The sequence below is a fragment of the Uloborus diversus genome, chromosome 1 (assembly GCF_026930045.1).
Source record: "Uloborus diversus isolate 005 chromosome 1, Udiv.v.3.1, whole genome shotgun sequence".
Lineage (NCBI taxonomy): Eukaryota > Metazoa > Arthropoda > Arachnida > Araneae > Uloboridae > Uloborus > Uloborus diversus.
In genome coordinates, this window is record NC_072731.1 from 136,886,260 (window position 1) to 136,902,976 (window position 16,717).

At 34.2% G+C, this 16,717-nt stretch overlaps 2 protein-coding genes across 2 annotated transcripts in view; one reads left to right on the plus strand and one right to left on the minus strand.

Moving 5' to 3' along the window:
- LOC129232319 (NAD(P) transhydrogenase, mitochondrial-like) overlaps window positions 1-1,233 on the minus strand; it is a 93,863-nt gene extending 92,630 nt beyond the window's left edge. The window contains exon 1 of the mRNA XM_054866485.1: window positions 1,153-1,233. The gene's annotated coding sequence lies outside the window, so the exon portion shown is untranslated. The remainder of the gene's footprint in view (window positions 1-1,152) is intronic.
- The window catches only part of LOC129232347 (isocitrate dehydrogenase [NADP], mitochondrial-like), a 53,059-nt gene that overhangs the window by 10,845 nt on the left and 25,497 nt on the right, over window positions 1-16,717 (plus strand). The window lies entirely within an intron of this gene.

Genomic DNA, 16,717 nt, shown 5'->3' on the forward strand with positions numbered 1-16,717 from the left:
CCTGGGTCCATTACAATTTACATTCGTAATTAAATTTTGGATAAGTATGATTTTATCTATTGTAATTGCGCTGACTTCAAAATATATATTTAAAAGCAGTATCGATGGTGTTCAAAGAATAAAATTATTTTTTACGTTTTAGAGCAATTTCTAGCTGCAGTTTTGAAGTCGGTTCTATTTTTTCATTTAAAATTATTTTATTTTTTACTCTTTTTAGTGGAAATGTATTTCGGAAATAGAAGGATGTTAATAACATGAAACGTCATAGAAATGCGCTATACTTTAAAAAACTTGTCAATGTATCTAAAAGGTTTCCTCAACTAGTTTATATTTCACAGCAATACAAGTTTTAGTTACTCGTGATGAAAATCCCATGTCTTCTTACTTTGACTCTGTTATCTACTATTGGCATGAGATAACAATACCGCAACACGCAACTGGAGCATAACTGAGTCCATTAATTTCTTTTAAAGCTATTTCATAAAATTTTCACGAAATGCGGTGGAACAACACAACGCAGAACTGAATTTATAAATCCCGCATTTACTACTGTAAACTCCGTAAAAACTTCCTATAAACTTCTACCTAACGTAACTGAGTAGATTTAGTTTTAAAGACTAATTTCGTGTTTAGATAAATTAGTGTTTAATTCAGGATTCAGTGGGTTGTCAGTTACGTTAGGAAGTAATTATAAGAGGCCCCGACTTCAAACGGTTATTAAAAATTAAGAGATCGTATATAATTAGTTAGGTATTTAAAATAATTCATCGTATAATAATTAAAATAAGTGTTTATTTTATAATTGATGTTTATGTAGTTTAGTTGATTTTTGTACTGGAATTGTAAAATAAATTTCATTTCTAGGTTTGGGTAGGAAATAGTATGCAAGTGTAATGGGTTATTTTGTGCTTTTTAGTTCCTAAATGTTTTTTTTTGAAGGCGTTTTTTTTTTTTTTTAATTTATATGTAATTTATTACTAACAAAAGAAGTGAGGGTAACTCTTGCATGAATGCTGTCTGCAGGGTGCCTATGGGGGGGGGGGGTTCCGTGGTGCCATTGGAATATTTAGGGGTGGGGTAATTATAGAGGGTTTCTGATCTCGTTCTATAGCTGGCGGCGGGAGGGGGGGGGGGGTTGAGGAAAGTGCATACCTGCTACGAAGCACATATTGAAAACGAGCTGAGCCGTGAAGTAAAACCCTGCTTATGCTTTTCAAAATGCTTCAATATTTCTTGGGGGAATCAAACGAGTGCGCCACGTATAAATAATAAATACGTGTCTCGGAATAACTAGCGTTACATTTTGGCTTGCATCCAAAATGTATCTAGTTCTACGTCTTTACACCTGTTGCTGGCCGATCAGCTGTGCCTACGGTTTGAGACTCGTTTCAATTATGTTTTACTTCTCTTCTCCGTGTTCAACTCACTTTCGAATAGTTGGTTTTTATGTTTGGTTGGTAAAGCCCGATTATCAATTCGGGAGGCCTTAGGCAAAGGAAACATTGGGTCCTTCCCATGATATTTTGCACTAAATTCCACAAATATTTTTACTGAAAATGTATAAAGATTAAGTATACTTAAAAGTATTTACTCTGTACAGAAATGTAAAAAGAAAATCTTGTGAATTATATAGACAAAGAGCAATATGAGATGTTGCAGATATGTTCATATTGGAAAACCGGGACCTTCGTTTAGGGGGGGGGGAGGGTCAGGTCTGACAAAACTTTCAGTCAATAACCATTGACCAGTAAACCCTAAGTTTTGCATCCTGTATTGTTGATTAGCTTTTATTTTTTCTGCCCTGTACGAAATAACGGAAGTATTGTATTACAAAATTAATTTTGCTTTCAAATTTCTACCCATTTTAATCCTCTCTGGGACTTTTATACGTTTGTACACCAAGGGTGAACATTCCCCCAAAAAATGATGTTCCCATTCCTTTAAATTTTACACCCCCTCCAACACAATAATACCCCTAAAAGCCCCCCCCCCCCCCGAGACACAAGAACATTATTAGCGCAGTCCGTGCCATGACCTCTCCTCTCCTGGTGGGTATCATCCCTGTGGCACGCCGTACGTATGGATGACTAAAAAATCCCAGTAACTTGAAAACAGTCTAGTGTATTTGATAGGTAGTGGCAAAATTAGTTACCACTCGTGAAATTGTTTAATGCTGTTGTTTTAGTCATTCAACTAAAATAAAATAACCAAAAAAAGTTGTTTTTTTACTTATAGAAGAGGAACTTTACTTATTTGATTGATGTCATGTCCAATACGCTTCATTACATTGGCAAGGATCGTTTCCAACATTTATTCTACTCCCTTATATTTGTTATTCATTGATATTAAGTGTTCGTGTAGTTCGTGTAATGCGCGATATTTATCTAATTTTTTGATGCAGATTGTCCGGCCGCGGGCCCGAACACGCATTCTCCTGGTTACTAGTCGAACGCTCTGCCAATCAAGCTATTCAGCTCCGTCCGTCTCACGGCAAGTTAAAGTTATAAATTTAACCGAAAACCTCATTCTGGTTCTTTAAAACCGGTTTTTTGACAGAAAAAAAAAAACAATTTTTAGACTGTGAGTCTATTTTTCGTCAGTAGGCTGCACGATTAACTTTAAAATAAGGTGTAAATCAAAGAAATCGATCAAAAATTGAGGAAGATCTCGCGTAGAAACCAAAAACAGGCTACAGAAATAATATATAAGGATTTCCAAAATACTGCACTGCATTTGGGATTAAATAAACAGCAATATGTTTACATGTGAATCACAAAAATTTATCTCAAGTACTATGTTACAACTAGTATGTTGTGGCCATCACGAAACTTTCTTCTATATTTTTCTTTTTTTTTTTTTTCTGATCCCTCCCCATGCTTGACGAGGAAGCAATATTCCCAACAAAAACAAAATGACACATGCAAAAACTTGACGACTATCCCAATGTCTGAATTATTGCAAAAGCAAAGCAAAGAGCGAAAATTGAAAGTTATTTTAAAAGCCTTGCTTGAATGAATTACAAATATTTTATTCGTTAACAAACATAAGATGGCAACAGTTAAAAATTTTAAATCATTGAGATAATATTTCCTATCATTTCCATACAATTAAAATCACGAGAAATACGCAGACGACAATCTATTACGATTTATCTTTCTTATTGCTGCTTTAATAAAAATATTTTTATTCGCAAAAAAAAAAAAAAAAAAAAAAAAAAAAAAAAAAAAAAAAAAAAAAAAAAAAAAATCAACACCTCTTGGAGCGATCGGCGTCCAAAATAGAACCAAAGCCTGTTTACATATGGATTCACATATATTCCAAATTTCAACCAGAACGTAGCATTTCTTCTTGAGATAGGGCACTCAAAATGGAAAAAAAGAACGGGTGATTGCGCTACCCCCTTTTTAGCTGTTGACACAAAAATAAAATCAGTTCTTGTACCCACTAAGGGCTACTTGCCGATAAATTTTTCTTTCATTCCGTTCATTATTTCTTGAGATACAGCAGTCACAATTGACGACAAAAAACGTTCTACAGCTCAACCCCCCTTTGAGTTATTGACACCAAAATTGAATCAGCACCTGTTCCTGTTAATACCAACATATGGACCAAATTTTGTTTGATTCCGCCAGTAACTTCCTGAGGAATAGCAAGCACGCGTAACTCGAAAAACGTCCCATTGCTCCACCCCCCTTGGAGGAATTCGCGCCAAAAACTAATGGGCACAAGTTCACATAGGGGCACATATGTGTACTAAATTTCGTTCGATTTCATACGGTAGTTTTTGTTGTAGAGCGGCCACAAAAAACTGGTCACACACAGACGTGACACACATACATACACACACACACACACACACACACATACATACACACACACAGACAGACATTTTCCAAAAATGGTCGAAATGGACTCAGCACACCTCAAAACGTTCGAATCCTTCGAAATTCGAAAATTTGCACGAATCCAATACTTTCTTCTATATATTAGATATAGAAGAAAGTAAAAACGTTAGAACCATGATTTTTACATTTTTGATGCAGGATGAGGCAAGGAACTGAATTTAACATATTTCGGCATTTATTCCCACACCGTCTACCCCTCCCATTTGTTATAAATGTTTAAATTTATGGTTTGTATCAGTACTTTTCCAAAATTTTCAAGGTTTTCAAGCACTTAAAAATAAAATTTATTTTTTCAAGTCCTTCCCTTTTTTTTTTTTTTTGATAAGGAACAGATTATGAAATTTTCTGGAGTTGGAGGCCTTCAACAAAGCGAGTGTCCTAAGCTATATAGCATGTTTAGTTTATAGGAAAATCCACTTTTTTTAAATCTAATTTTGCTGAAATAATCCATGATTATTTTAAGTATTGCAGCTGAATACATACCTCGTTCAATCGATATTTTCATTTATATACTTGCCCTAATAGCTTTCAGTTCAAAGTAGTCGTTTTCAACACATTTCAGCATCCCAGTGACCGCTTTACTACTTGTACTATATTGTACGGATTTCTCTCCCCCCCCCCCCGAAAAGGACAGTCGCTATTCTCTTCATTTTCGCTTCTGAACTATTCAAAAAAGAAAAAAAAAATCATAATTTTTTTTCTTTTAAGATTTTGGAAGGTTTATTGTTACTATGTATAAAATCCTCCGAAGACTGGGGGGGGGGGGAATTGCTCCCCTCCGCCCCCCCCCCCCATAAATCCGCCCATGCACGATCGTTGCCGTTTTAATTGTTTTTTAAAACGCAGGGGAAGCATTTTTCACTCCAGGGTCCCCCGTACCTACCACTGTTTGTGGTTTAACCAGTTAAATGGCATCCTGAAGACAGCTCTGATTTTTAAATCCAGACCAGGAGCCGAGCGATCCCTGGTCCAAACACCCCCAGCTATATCGTTTTACTTGGAGGACTTAGTGACTACGAGCATATTTAACTTCCCTCAGTCACCATTAATGAAGATGGTGGATCTTCGACCAGCTGGGATCGCACCCGAGACCCTCTGGTCACAAGTCCGATGCCTTACCAATCAGGCCATCACGGCTTTCGCAGGGGGAAGCAGGGGTACCCCGATAGAAAGTCACTGTGACCTAGAGCCCCTAAAGTAGAGAGGCCGACCTATCGTCCGCCATTTTCGTGCCACGGTCAGACGTAAATAAGACCGCGCTGCTACATTGGCGCATTTATCGCCTTTGTTGCGCGTTCAACGCTTTCGTTAAAAACGCTTTCGTTAAAATTTCCGAGAGTGCTTATTTTTTTCTTAAACAAAAGCAATTACAGAGCAAAACAGATAAATTCCACAGAACATTACAACTTCTCAATGATTTAAACTATATAATTGTGGCAACTAATTCATAAATACCTTATAATTTCCCTTACTTTGGTTTGTGTACTAAAATTAATTTTGTTAGTGTTAGTTTTAAAAGCATACACTGGTTTTACACTATTTTTTTGTTGTTGTTGTGACTGTTTGTACAATCTACAAAACATTCACTAGATTTATTTATTTAAATATAAATATCAGAGTCAAAATTAGATTACATAAGACAGAAATAAAATATTATTGATTATATACCAGTTTTAAAAGATTATGTTAAAATATTTCCGATTTTACTTACATATTGATTATGAATATTTAAGTTTTTCATGATGCAAGTTTTTAAAATTAAGTTTTAAAATTAAACAAAAAATATTTTAACTACTTTCAATAACAGCAAATTTTAAAACTTTGTTTTTCTCAATCAAAAAGCAAACAAGCAAATATCTAAAGGAATTTCACTTCTTATTGAGCAATCACGATTGCTTATTGCTTTCATTTGACTGTCCTTGACGTTACGGTTCCTTTTTCAGCTTGGACCAGGGCTGCAGCACAACCGTCCACCGGCGGCGGCGCGGCTGGTCCTGAGCACTGTCCACCGGAATCCACTTTTGCTGGGCGGTGGCGTCCATGTCCTACACTCGCATGGTCATATACACTCCCCTACGTGCGCACGCCTTTACACACATACACACGCCTACGTGCACACACGTAAGCCTACACACACAACTATAATACACACGTAACCTCCCAGGAGGAGGGACATGCTTGGGGGAGGGGGGAGCCGTTTCTAGAAACAATAATTCTAATCAGTAGGGTCTTGTCGCAACTCGTGATTGCGAAAAACATAATTTGAATTCAAAGTTTCGGAATTCAAATTAGAATTAATTGGGGGAAGTAGGTCACAGATTTTACTTTTTTATATTTATATAGATATAATTTGTGTGTCATAATTTCGTACTTTATGTGTCAGTTGTTAAGTAATTTTCTTAGCGTGAAAATGAAACAAACAATACTACTATAACAACTGTGCCCTTTATTTTCGGGTATTATGCAGAAACATTTACACGTTAAACCCGATAACAAACGAGTAACAAATAAATATTTATTTCATGCATCAGAATTCTTCGCAAAAAAATTAGGTACGACGAGTATTTACATTTGGTTGGCGACAAAACAAACATTTTATGCCAAGATTTATGGCAAACCTGTTATTTCGTTAAGTAATGCTTTTTTTAATTACTACATCTAAAGTTTCACTATGTGGACCAGTTTTTTGTTTAATAAAGGAAAAAGAAGACATTCTATAACATATTCTATCCAAATAGGTAAGGTATTCACAAAAAAACGGAAGTACTTACAATGCAAAGTTGCGAATGCTTCGTCGAAATCCAATTTTCACGCCGTCAGTGTATTATCTATTTCTTTCTTCTATCTTCATTTGTAGGGAACAAAAACATTCGAATTTTGTTCTTGGAGTGAATGCTGCAATTTATTGCTGAACAACCGCCCATTTTCCTTCATTTAAACGTACAAATCGGCAAGAGTTCAGTAGCAGACGACACAAGCGAGCGTAGCCGTTGGCATGAAAATGGCTGACGGGTCAGCTCCTAGTTATAGTACTTACTGTGACCTACCAAAAGTGTTCTTATCCGCAACTTTTTTTCTAACGCTTCGGTTAATTTGGAGACTACTTTGAAATTACCTTTTTAAAATATATTGATGTTTAATATCACTTCTCATTAGATACATGTTTGTATTCATACTCGTATTTATGATTCGGTACAATTCCGAGTATCATTCGGCAAATTAAAAAAAATTCCCTTCCCAAAAATTCAAGTTCTGGGCGTCTCTGTGGGAAGTATCATTAGCGAAACAAGACTTCCATTTTTCTCAAAACTTGCAGGAAATATAATTTTTAAAAGTCTTTACGGAAACTAAGTTCATCTTATAATCATTTACCAAAACACACGTATTTTGGTGTTTCGAGGAACCCCTTTTTTTAAATATCATTATAATCTCAAAACGCATGTCTGTAATGTTTATTACTATCTTGCACTTTCAACGCCGTTTTTTGACAATTTCTTGCTGATGTTAGAATCTGTTTGTAGTATCGAGCGTAATTTATTGCGATTTATCGCAACAGCAGGTTGGCGATACATCACGATGCAGAAATTGCTGCATCGCCCAGCCCTAATGAACATACATCTTTTATAAGATAAATAAATACCTTTGTGCTGAATAGTAAAGTCAGACCAAACAACGTAAGTAGAAGCACAAATTTGTAAATTACAGCAGACACGTGTTTCGGCGTTACAGGGAACGCCTTTTTCAATGCAAAAAATAATGAGCTTATGGATGAAAAGACATCCGACAAAAGCCAAGAGCAGATAAGCATGCAGCTTAAAAGATAAAAACAGCGGATTAGCAAAACACCAATGACAAAGTTATAAACCGATCAGGAACCAATAGGAATGCAAGCAAAGGCTAGGAGCTTTCTCTTAGGTACGACCCAGAAAGAAAGAATTCAATTGGACAAGGATTAAGCCGAAGCTTCAACAAAAGGAAAAGAAATTGTCAGTAACCGTGAACCGCAAGAAAGGAAAAGCAGAATGGAAAACCATGAAATAAAATAAACAGAAACAAAAAATATTCGAAAAAAGGAAAAATAAAGATAAATAGAAGAAAATTGGGGGGGGGGGGGGTGTCAATCAAGACAAAAAGGTAAAAATAAACAAAGGAAGATAGATAAAAAAAAAAAAAAAAAAAAAAAAGGGGGGGGGAATGGGGAAAGGACAGTATTAAAGATATGGGAGCCAAATGTTAGAAAAATATGGAACTGCACTAAGATCGTTAACTAAGTTAGAACTGTTCCTCAAAATATGAAAGGATTCCCAAAAGTCAAGATCTGATGAATTGGGGCATTTTTGGATAATCTGATAAGAGTTAAAATCAAAAGAGTGATTCGAATCCCAACAATGTTGAGCAATACTAGACTTATTTAATTGTTGTTTTTTCACATAATTTTGATGTTCTTTCAAGCGAATTTTCAAAGCACGCCGAGTCTGTCCAATATAGGCAAGTTTACAACTACAATTAATTCTATAAATTCCACAACAATTAAGAGGGTGAATAGGATCTTTAAGAGAAGAGAATGAAAGTTTATTAATAGGAGAGAACACCACCTGGAATTGGAAACGTTTTAGAATCTTAGCAACCTGATAGCTTACAGATGGAAAGAATGGCAAAACAACCAAATTTTTTTTCTGATGAAGGTTCGGTTAAGAACATTAGTTTGGGATTTATTTGAAAGTTTTTTATAAATGGAATCAATCAAAGTTGGCGGATAGTCTCTATCAATTGCCACAGCTTTAAGATAATTAAGTTCCACTTTAAGAAGTTCCGACGAAGAACAAATATTAATTGCGCGATAAACAAAAGAATTGAAAGCCGAATATTTTTGATTTGGAGGATGAGACGATAGTCTATGAGGAGGTAAAGAGACAGCAAAAGGTTTGCGATAAACAGTAGTTTCAAAACCAATTTCAGTACGAGAAACAAGTACATCAAGAAATGAAATGCAATTATTCCGTTCTTTCTCACAAGAAAACTGAATATGAGGATCAATGGAGTTTAAAATAGATAAAACCTCATCACTCTCAAACTGATTCTGGTTCATTAGAACAAAACAATCATCAACATACCGAACATAAAATTGGAACTGCAGTTTTTGGAACAGCTTAACCTCAAAATAATGCATGTAAATATCACTAAGAATGGGGCTAAGTGGGTTACCCATAGCCAGACCATCTAACATAATATAAAAATTCCCATTAAAAACAAAAGAACATTGCTTAAGACAAGTACGGGTAAGGAAAATTAAATCCTCAATTTCCGTATTGGTGAAATGAAATTCAGAAAGTCTTCTACGAAGGCATAACAATGAACCCTCGACGGGGACGTTTGTAAATAAAGAGTTAACATCAAAAGAAGCCATAAAAGAATTATTTGGAACGAAATTATGAATTTTTTTAACAAACTCAACAGAATTTTTAATTGCATTCCTATTGGTTCCTGATCGGTTTATAACTTTGTCATTGGTGTTTTGCTAATCCGCTGTTTTTATCTTTTAAGCTGCATGCTTATCTGCTCTTGGCTTTTGTCGGATGTCTTTTCATCCATAAGCTCATTATTTTTTGCATTGAAAAAGGCGTTCCCTGTAACGCCGAAACACGTGTCTGCTGTAATTTACAAATTTGTGCTTCTACTTACGTTGTTTGGTCTGACTTTAATACATCTTTTATATCTATCATTCATGGTTGATGAGTTATTAATGTTTGAAATTGGCTCTCTTTTTTTTTTTTCTTTTTAAACTTTCAGAACTGTAAAGTATTTTTTTTTTTTTAACTTGGCGACATTGTTCTATGGGAGCTACTTAGTTGTGTAATAGTTCATTTAAAATGGTGTTGCATGCAATTTTAATTTTATATGCAACTTGTATTTTTTGAAATTTATACATTTTCTAATCCCCCCCACCCGCGGGTTATATATTAAAGAAAAAATCTGACGAAACTTCGGGACTAAACTTAGATTGCTACGTTAGATATTTTTGCTTAATGTTATTACTGATGCTCGAAAGAATTTTTTTATGTAACGAACGGTACGAAAAATCGTTCAGTTAAAATCTTAAACTCAAGAACAGTATATGCTACTTAACATCTATAAATGCTTATGCTAAAAATCGTATAGAATAACAAAGTTACTTTCTATTTAGTTATCACTTTTTTCCACTTCAAAATGAATTATCTGTGGTATTTCTGGTATGTACTTGAAAAATTGCTAATATTAGAGAATTACTTCTTGAGAAAGCTACTCCAAACAACCCAAAATAACATTTCCTGTCAGATTAGTAGCCACATGGGTATGAAGAAGTAAGGGGAAATTATATCAACTGCGCTGAAATTGGAACAGTATTTCGAGTCTGGGAAAAAAGGAGCGTGACGTCAATTACTGCTTTTAAGTATCCTTGAAAAATAACGTCCTTTACCTCATTTTTAACATTCACTTTATTTTTGTTGATATACGTATATATATTTATACACCTAACCCAGCCGCAGCCTGAAGAAAAATGCTTAAAAGATTGAATGGATAGTTCTTGTTTTTAACTTATGTATATATACAGTGGCTCCCAAAAGTGTTCGTACACCTACGACTTTCAATGAAATAGGACTCTATCCATTGGTTAAAATTAATATTTCGGAATAGGTATTTAATTATAAGATCTATGATCAATTTTCAACAAAACTACATGATATTTTTTAAAAAAAAAATGAAAACTTGATTTTTTAATAAGAAAAAACCAAAAAGTGCCTGAAATTTTATCTCACAAAAGTCTTCGCCCATTTTAAAAAATGTCTATTTATTATTGAATAATCTAACTTTTTATTAAGTTATTTAGTAGAATATTATGCAGTATCAACAACACCTTTTAAACGTCTGGGAATAAATTTCATTCTTCTTTCTTCTTTTTTTTTGCGTAATTTCCGAGTAAGTTTTCAACCACACTTCGAGGCTAATTGTTTGTAGCTCTATTTTCGTTTCAAAGCCGTATTTTCGTAATCTAGCCTCCAGATATCTCTAAATATGGTACATTAAGTTCAAATCTGGAGATTGAAGGGGTATTTTCTAAACTTTAGGACAATTTTTGAGGCACTAGACGCAAACGTTGAAAACCGTGTGCTGCTTATTGTTATCTTGATAAAAAGACAAAGTTGTTTCCGATAACCAAATTTTCGGCTAAGAGTTTAAAAATAGTTTTTAAAATATTTAAATACATAGCATGATTCATTATTGCATCAAAAAATTCCAAACAATTAAGTCTTAGTGCTGATATGCACCCTCACACAAAAACACCTTCACCGTCCTGCTTAACTGCTCCAACTAAGTTCTTAAGATAAAGTGCCTAATTTTTTCTTCTATTTACAGTAATACAACAATTTAATCAAAAATCTTAACTTCATTTCTATTTGTAAGTAAGACGTAATTCCAAAACGTTTTGAGCTTATTTATCATTGATTTTGCGACGAAAAGCGAAAGCTTTCTGTTTTTCGCTGGGCCAAGAAAATTTCAGCGGGAAAAGGTCCCATTTAATCCAGCTAATCAAAGGACTTGGCGAACAATTTTAGGTGAATGACTTTTAAGGGTCAACACAATGCAAAAATAATAATAAAAAATACATATGATAAATTTCAATCATGAATTGATTCGAAAATATTTGAGTGTACGAAGACTTTTGTGGCGTATTATTTCTCTGTCTCTTCGTTTTTTAACCCATTTCAAAAAGAAGATCCGTCAATATTTTGAAAAAACGACAGGGTTTTATTTAGAATGACATAGGAATGATGTGAAAAAAATATTGGACTTCATATTCGAATTCAGTTTTGCGTTATTTCGATTTTACTAAAAAATTTCAAAGTGTGCGTGAACACTTTTGAGAGCCGCTGCATATCTTGCTCTTTAATTGTAGTATAATAAATTCATAGTCATCTGGCAGTTTCTAAACTGATGTGTTATTCGAAAATGTCCAATAGAAATAAGCAATTTCACGTCTTTGGCCTGCGGACTGGTAAAATTTGCTAACTGGTGTTTTATTTTTTGCACAAATAAATCAGTCCTCTGATTACTACAAAATCAAGTAATATTTGTTCTTGTGGAATATTATGTTAATTAGAAAATTGCTGCTGTTTTTCTTCAATTCACTTATCAACTGAGTTTTAAAAAATAGTGAAGCTGGGTAGAAGCGAGCGATGAAATAACCTAAGCCGGTTTCAATTTTATTTTTTTATTTTTTCAGCAACTGAAATTTCCTCTCATAGTTTTAGCGCTTCTGTATTTAAAATTTTAAGTTTGGGACTTGCTCATTTTCAGCGTTAAGTTCTTGGAATAATATCAAGTAAGCAATTCTAAAGAACAGATCGAAAGATCAGGAGGGGGCTCATGACTTCCCTTCAGAACCAAATCAATATCGCCTTAATCTTCATTGTTGGGACACAGTTTAAAAAAAAAATTGCTTCAGATCCCCTGTTTCTGCTTTAAAATTGTACTTTGCAAGGATGCCCACCACTTACTTAGACCATTGAGACCATTAATGATCTAAGGCCGCTAGGGAAGAGGGGGGGGGGGTGGTATTTACGAGGGTTGTTTTGAGAGGTGTTTCCCCCCTTTTCTGGAGAGGACTCTCATTCTTGGGGGTGGGTCTTTATGGTATTGTGAGAAGTGCGTCGTTGTTCTTGGGAGGGGGAGACACCCCTGGTACTTTGATCCCCCCTGACGATAATGAATCCCTCCAAAACCAGAAGCTGGATGCAATTTGCACATCTTAACACAACAAACACACTGTACAAGTGCAGCATTACAACCGTTCTTAACAACATTTCATTACAATTATACATCTTGTCTTTGGTGCATCGTTTTCTTTTCGGTTTTAATACTGAGGGGCTGTCCACAAATTAAGTCAAACTTTGAGGGCGCATGTTGAAGTTTTGACAAAAGGGAGGGAGGGGGTAATAAGAAGTACGCTATCACGCATTTTTCATGATTTCATAATATGGATATGAGGTTTTGTTAATGATATGAACTTTGAACTATCGTAGCCCTATTAAATTGCAGTTCTAAAATTATTTTTCTTTAAAGAGTTTTTTATTTGCCCTTTTCACACTTCTCTGATGCCTACATTTTTAAAAATAATGTGATCTTTTGTAGAAATAGAATCCCCCGCCCCCTGCTTGTTAAGCTTTGCCCAAAGGCTGATTAAAAAATATCTCTTTATATTCATCACAGCTTTAGTTTGAAAAATTCTGAATGAAATTTCGATGCCTCGAGCGTGAGCTTTTTAATGTTCCTTATGAAGTTAACTGAACCGCATGTTTCATTTTATCTTGATTTAATTGCATTAACTTTTGTAGGGCATATTATGAATACGCATTTCCAATCATTGAAAAACATTTAGTAATTAATAAAAATATGCTTATGTATGAAAAAGTCAAACACAAAAACCGATTACTGAGCAAAAACCGCTGACTATGCGCAACTTGCTGCTTCAGCCGTATCATTCTGAAGAAAATATGATTCATCGTAAGAGAGAGTTGAATAAATACCTTATGTGCTTCAAAAGTAAAATGAGAAATAACACCGTTAACTACACAAAATTGCAGTTCAGTCTTTTCATCTGTGAGCTCACATATTTTGCCTTGAAAACAAGCATCCCTTGTAACGCCGAAACCGCTGTGATTTTGTGCAATTAAACGTTATTTATTATTTTATGATCGATCATAATTTTACTACATGCCTCTTCAGTGTCTAAAATTTCATTGAAGATCTTAGTACATTTTTCATCTAAATGTATTCATTATTTGTTTAACGGGGTTAATTTTATAATGTTGGTAAATTTACCTAACCCCCCATTATTATTTTTTAAAATTTTTGTTTTGCAGAAGCCTATAATTCTGTCACTGTATGTTGTATTTATATACGTATATATATATATTTTTTTCTGTTTTGTTTGCAATGAAGTGAAAGTGAATGATTAGCAAAAATTGAAAGCATACTTCATTGCAGCGCTCAATTATGATATTAGGGAGCCCTAGGCTAAACACTCTCAGGGTCCCTGTAAACCTTACAAGTTTGTTTAAAACAATTTCAGCTGTTTGGAGACCCTAGACCAAATCAGGTCTTGGTTCATTGACTCAACTATGTTTGCTTAAACTTAAAGGTCAAGATTCAGAAAATTTCTAATAATCCCAAAAAATTTGGTGGCCACCACTGTCACTGAGTGTTTTAAGTACAAAATGGGATAGGAGTTTTTTCTACTTTCATGAAAAAACAAATAAATAGAATTTAAAAGATTTACATTTCAAAAGCATTAAACATGCATTTTTTTTTTTCAAAAATAAATAGATAAATAAATCCAGGCTTGGATCTGCATATCCGCAGACCTCACAAAGCGGGAGGGCCCACATCCTTAAAGGACCCAACGGCTCAAGAAATTGAAGATAAAATGGAAACAAACGAGCACTAAGACTTATTAACGTTACAAATACATACTGCTGGCCTCTGGGGAGGGGCCCTACAAATTTTATTTCAAGGGGGTCCAAAGTTTATAGATCCGGGCCTGAATAAATCAATGAAAAGTTGGCAAAAAACTGCATTTCAGATAAAATTTTCAAAAATACAATTTTGCTGATAAAATTTCACTTTTCCAGAAAATAACTTATTGAAAAAAAAAACATTTCTGGCCCTTTTTTAGTAGTTTGCACTGAGATAGGCATCCAATTCTGTTTTTGGCTGTTAAATAGTCTGGGTCTGCTTTCATCCAGGGCTGTGGAGTCGGAGTCGGACTGATTTTGAGGTAAAGGAGTCGGTGTCGTTAGAAAACATGCCGACTCCGACTCCGGGCTTCTTTTTTCTTTTCCTTTCGCTGACTCTACTTGCATTTTTTAAAAACTGACTACCAATTGGTTCGATTACATGTATAAAAAGGTACTAATGAGAAAATAACTGCTATTATGGCAATCAGCTAGCTTGAGTGCTTACCGAACTTTCTGTAGCCGTCCCCTAGTTTGGTTGCTTTTTAACTTAACTAATAGCTACTGTCAGCGAACGGTTTTATTGCCTAACATTTTCAAGTAATCACTTTCGAATAAAAATAGAAATATAGTGTTTTGTTCGATCTCAGTTATAAAATAGTTAAAAGAAACGTAACAAATTAGTAAGTCGAGGCCCGTAGCTATGGTTGAAACGTTTAAGGGTGATCGGCAAATTCAAAAAAGTTCTGGCGCGAAAGCACGAATCCAAAAGATCCGATGAAATAATCTAATGGTATTTTCTTTATTAAGACTATTTCTATAAGCTTGGTTCTCACTAAAAAGTATGGAACAAAATAAGTGTAAATGAGTTCTTGATTACAACACTCAATAATTGCAGTTAATCTTAAAATCTTCTTATTAAGATTAATTCTAAAGCAGCCAATAAAATTTAAATTAAAAATTTAGCGAAGGAGAAATATAGGTATAGTAAAATCTATTTGTACAAATTTGTATACCGCCGCATTTTGTGTAAAATTAGCTCCTCATGTATATGTGCCCTATTTTCGTTGTAATTTTATTGATGAAATATAATTTAAAATATATTCGCGAAAATTTTCAGAATTAAAGTATTTATATGTTTTATAAACTCTGAAATTAACTTTGGGCGCCATCTACCAGATGGGTGTCACCCGGGCCAAACCAACCCCTCTCCAGAACTTGGATTTAGAAAAAAAACTTTCTTTTTTTCCCCTCAAGTTTTCAGCTTTCAAAAATTGAAAGCACACGATTTGATCAATGTCTATTTGTTAAACATTAAAAGGGGGCAAATTACAGATAAGCCTTTTCAATTTTTTTTAAAAGGGATTCTTAAGTCATCTCACTTTTTAACTCGTAACTATTGGAAAATTTGATTTTTAAATTGAATTTCTGACGTTGTATGCGTCTTGGGTTTACAGTAAAAAACAAAATGCGAAATTTTCATAAAAAGGAATTAATAATTCAATCTCTGTTTAGAGGTTTTCCCCCTTCTCCTGAAGAAAGAGAGGAGTTGAAAAAATACAATTAAAAAAAAAAAAATCGGAAGTTGGAGCCGGAGTCAGGCGTTTCAAAATTCAGGAGTCCGGGTCGGAGTCGGCCATTTTCCTTCCGACTCCGCAGCCCTGCTTTCATCTTACGAATGACCAAACATGACGACTACGCGAAAAATTTAAGATATGGAAAGCAATTTTAATAATAAAACCCCTCAAAAACCTTTAATTTAGATGAGAGTCAGTTTTTAGCACATTACGTCTAAGCAATATGGATAAAATAATATTCTGAAGATAAAATTTGAAGGAAACAATTTTGCATTTTTCAAGAAAATAATTAATTATCCAGGAGAAAAAATACGGCACTTGTTGCGTAATGTTCAATAGTTTGCATTGTATTGCAATAGACATCCAATTCTATTTTTGGTAACTTGGCACTTCAAGAGTCTTGTCTACTTCCATCTTGAAAGCGACCAAATATGGCGACTGCGCTAAAAATTAAGATTTAGGATTTTTGAATTTGTAGCATCCTCATTAAACATCAATTTAATTGAACTGTTATAGGTTTAGCACATTAGCGTCCAATGCAATAAGGATAAGATTAAATTTTAATGCAAAATTTTTCATTGCTTAAGAAAACTTTTAAATAAAAAATAAATAAATAAATAAAATGCTTTACAGCACATTTTGCGTTATTTTTATTAGTTTGCATTTGAATAAACATCAAATTCTGTTTTGTGTTTGAAAACTTAAGTTCTTTGCCTACTTCCATCTCGTGAGTGACCAAACA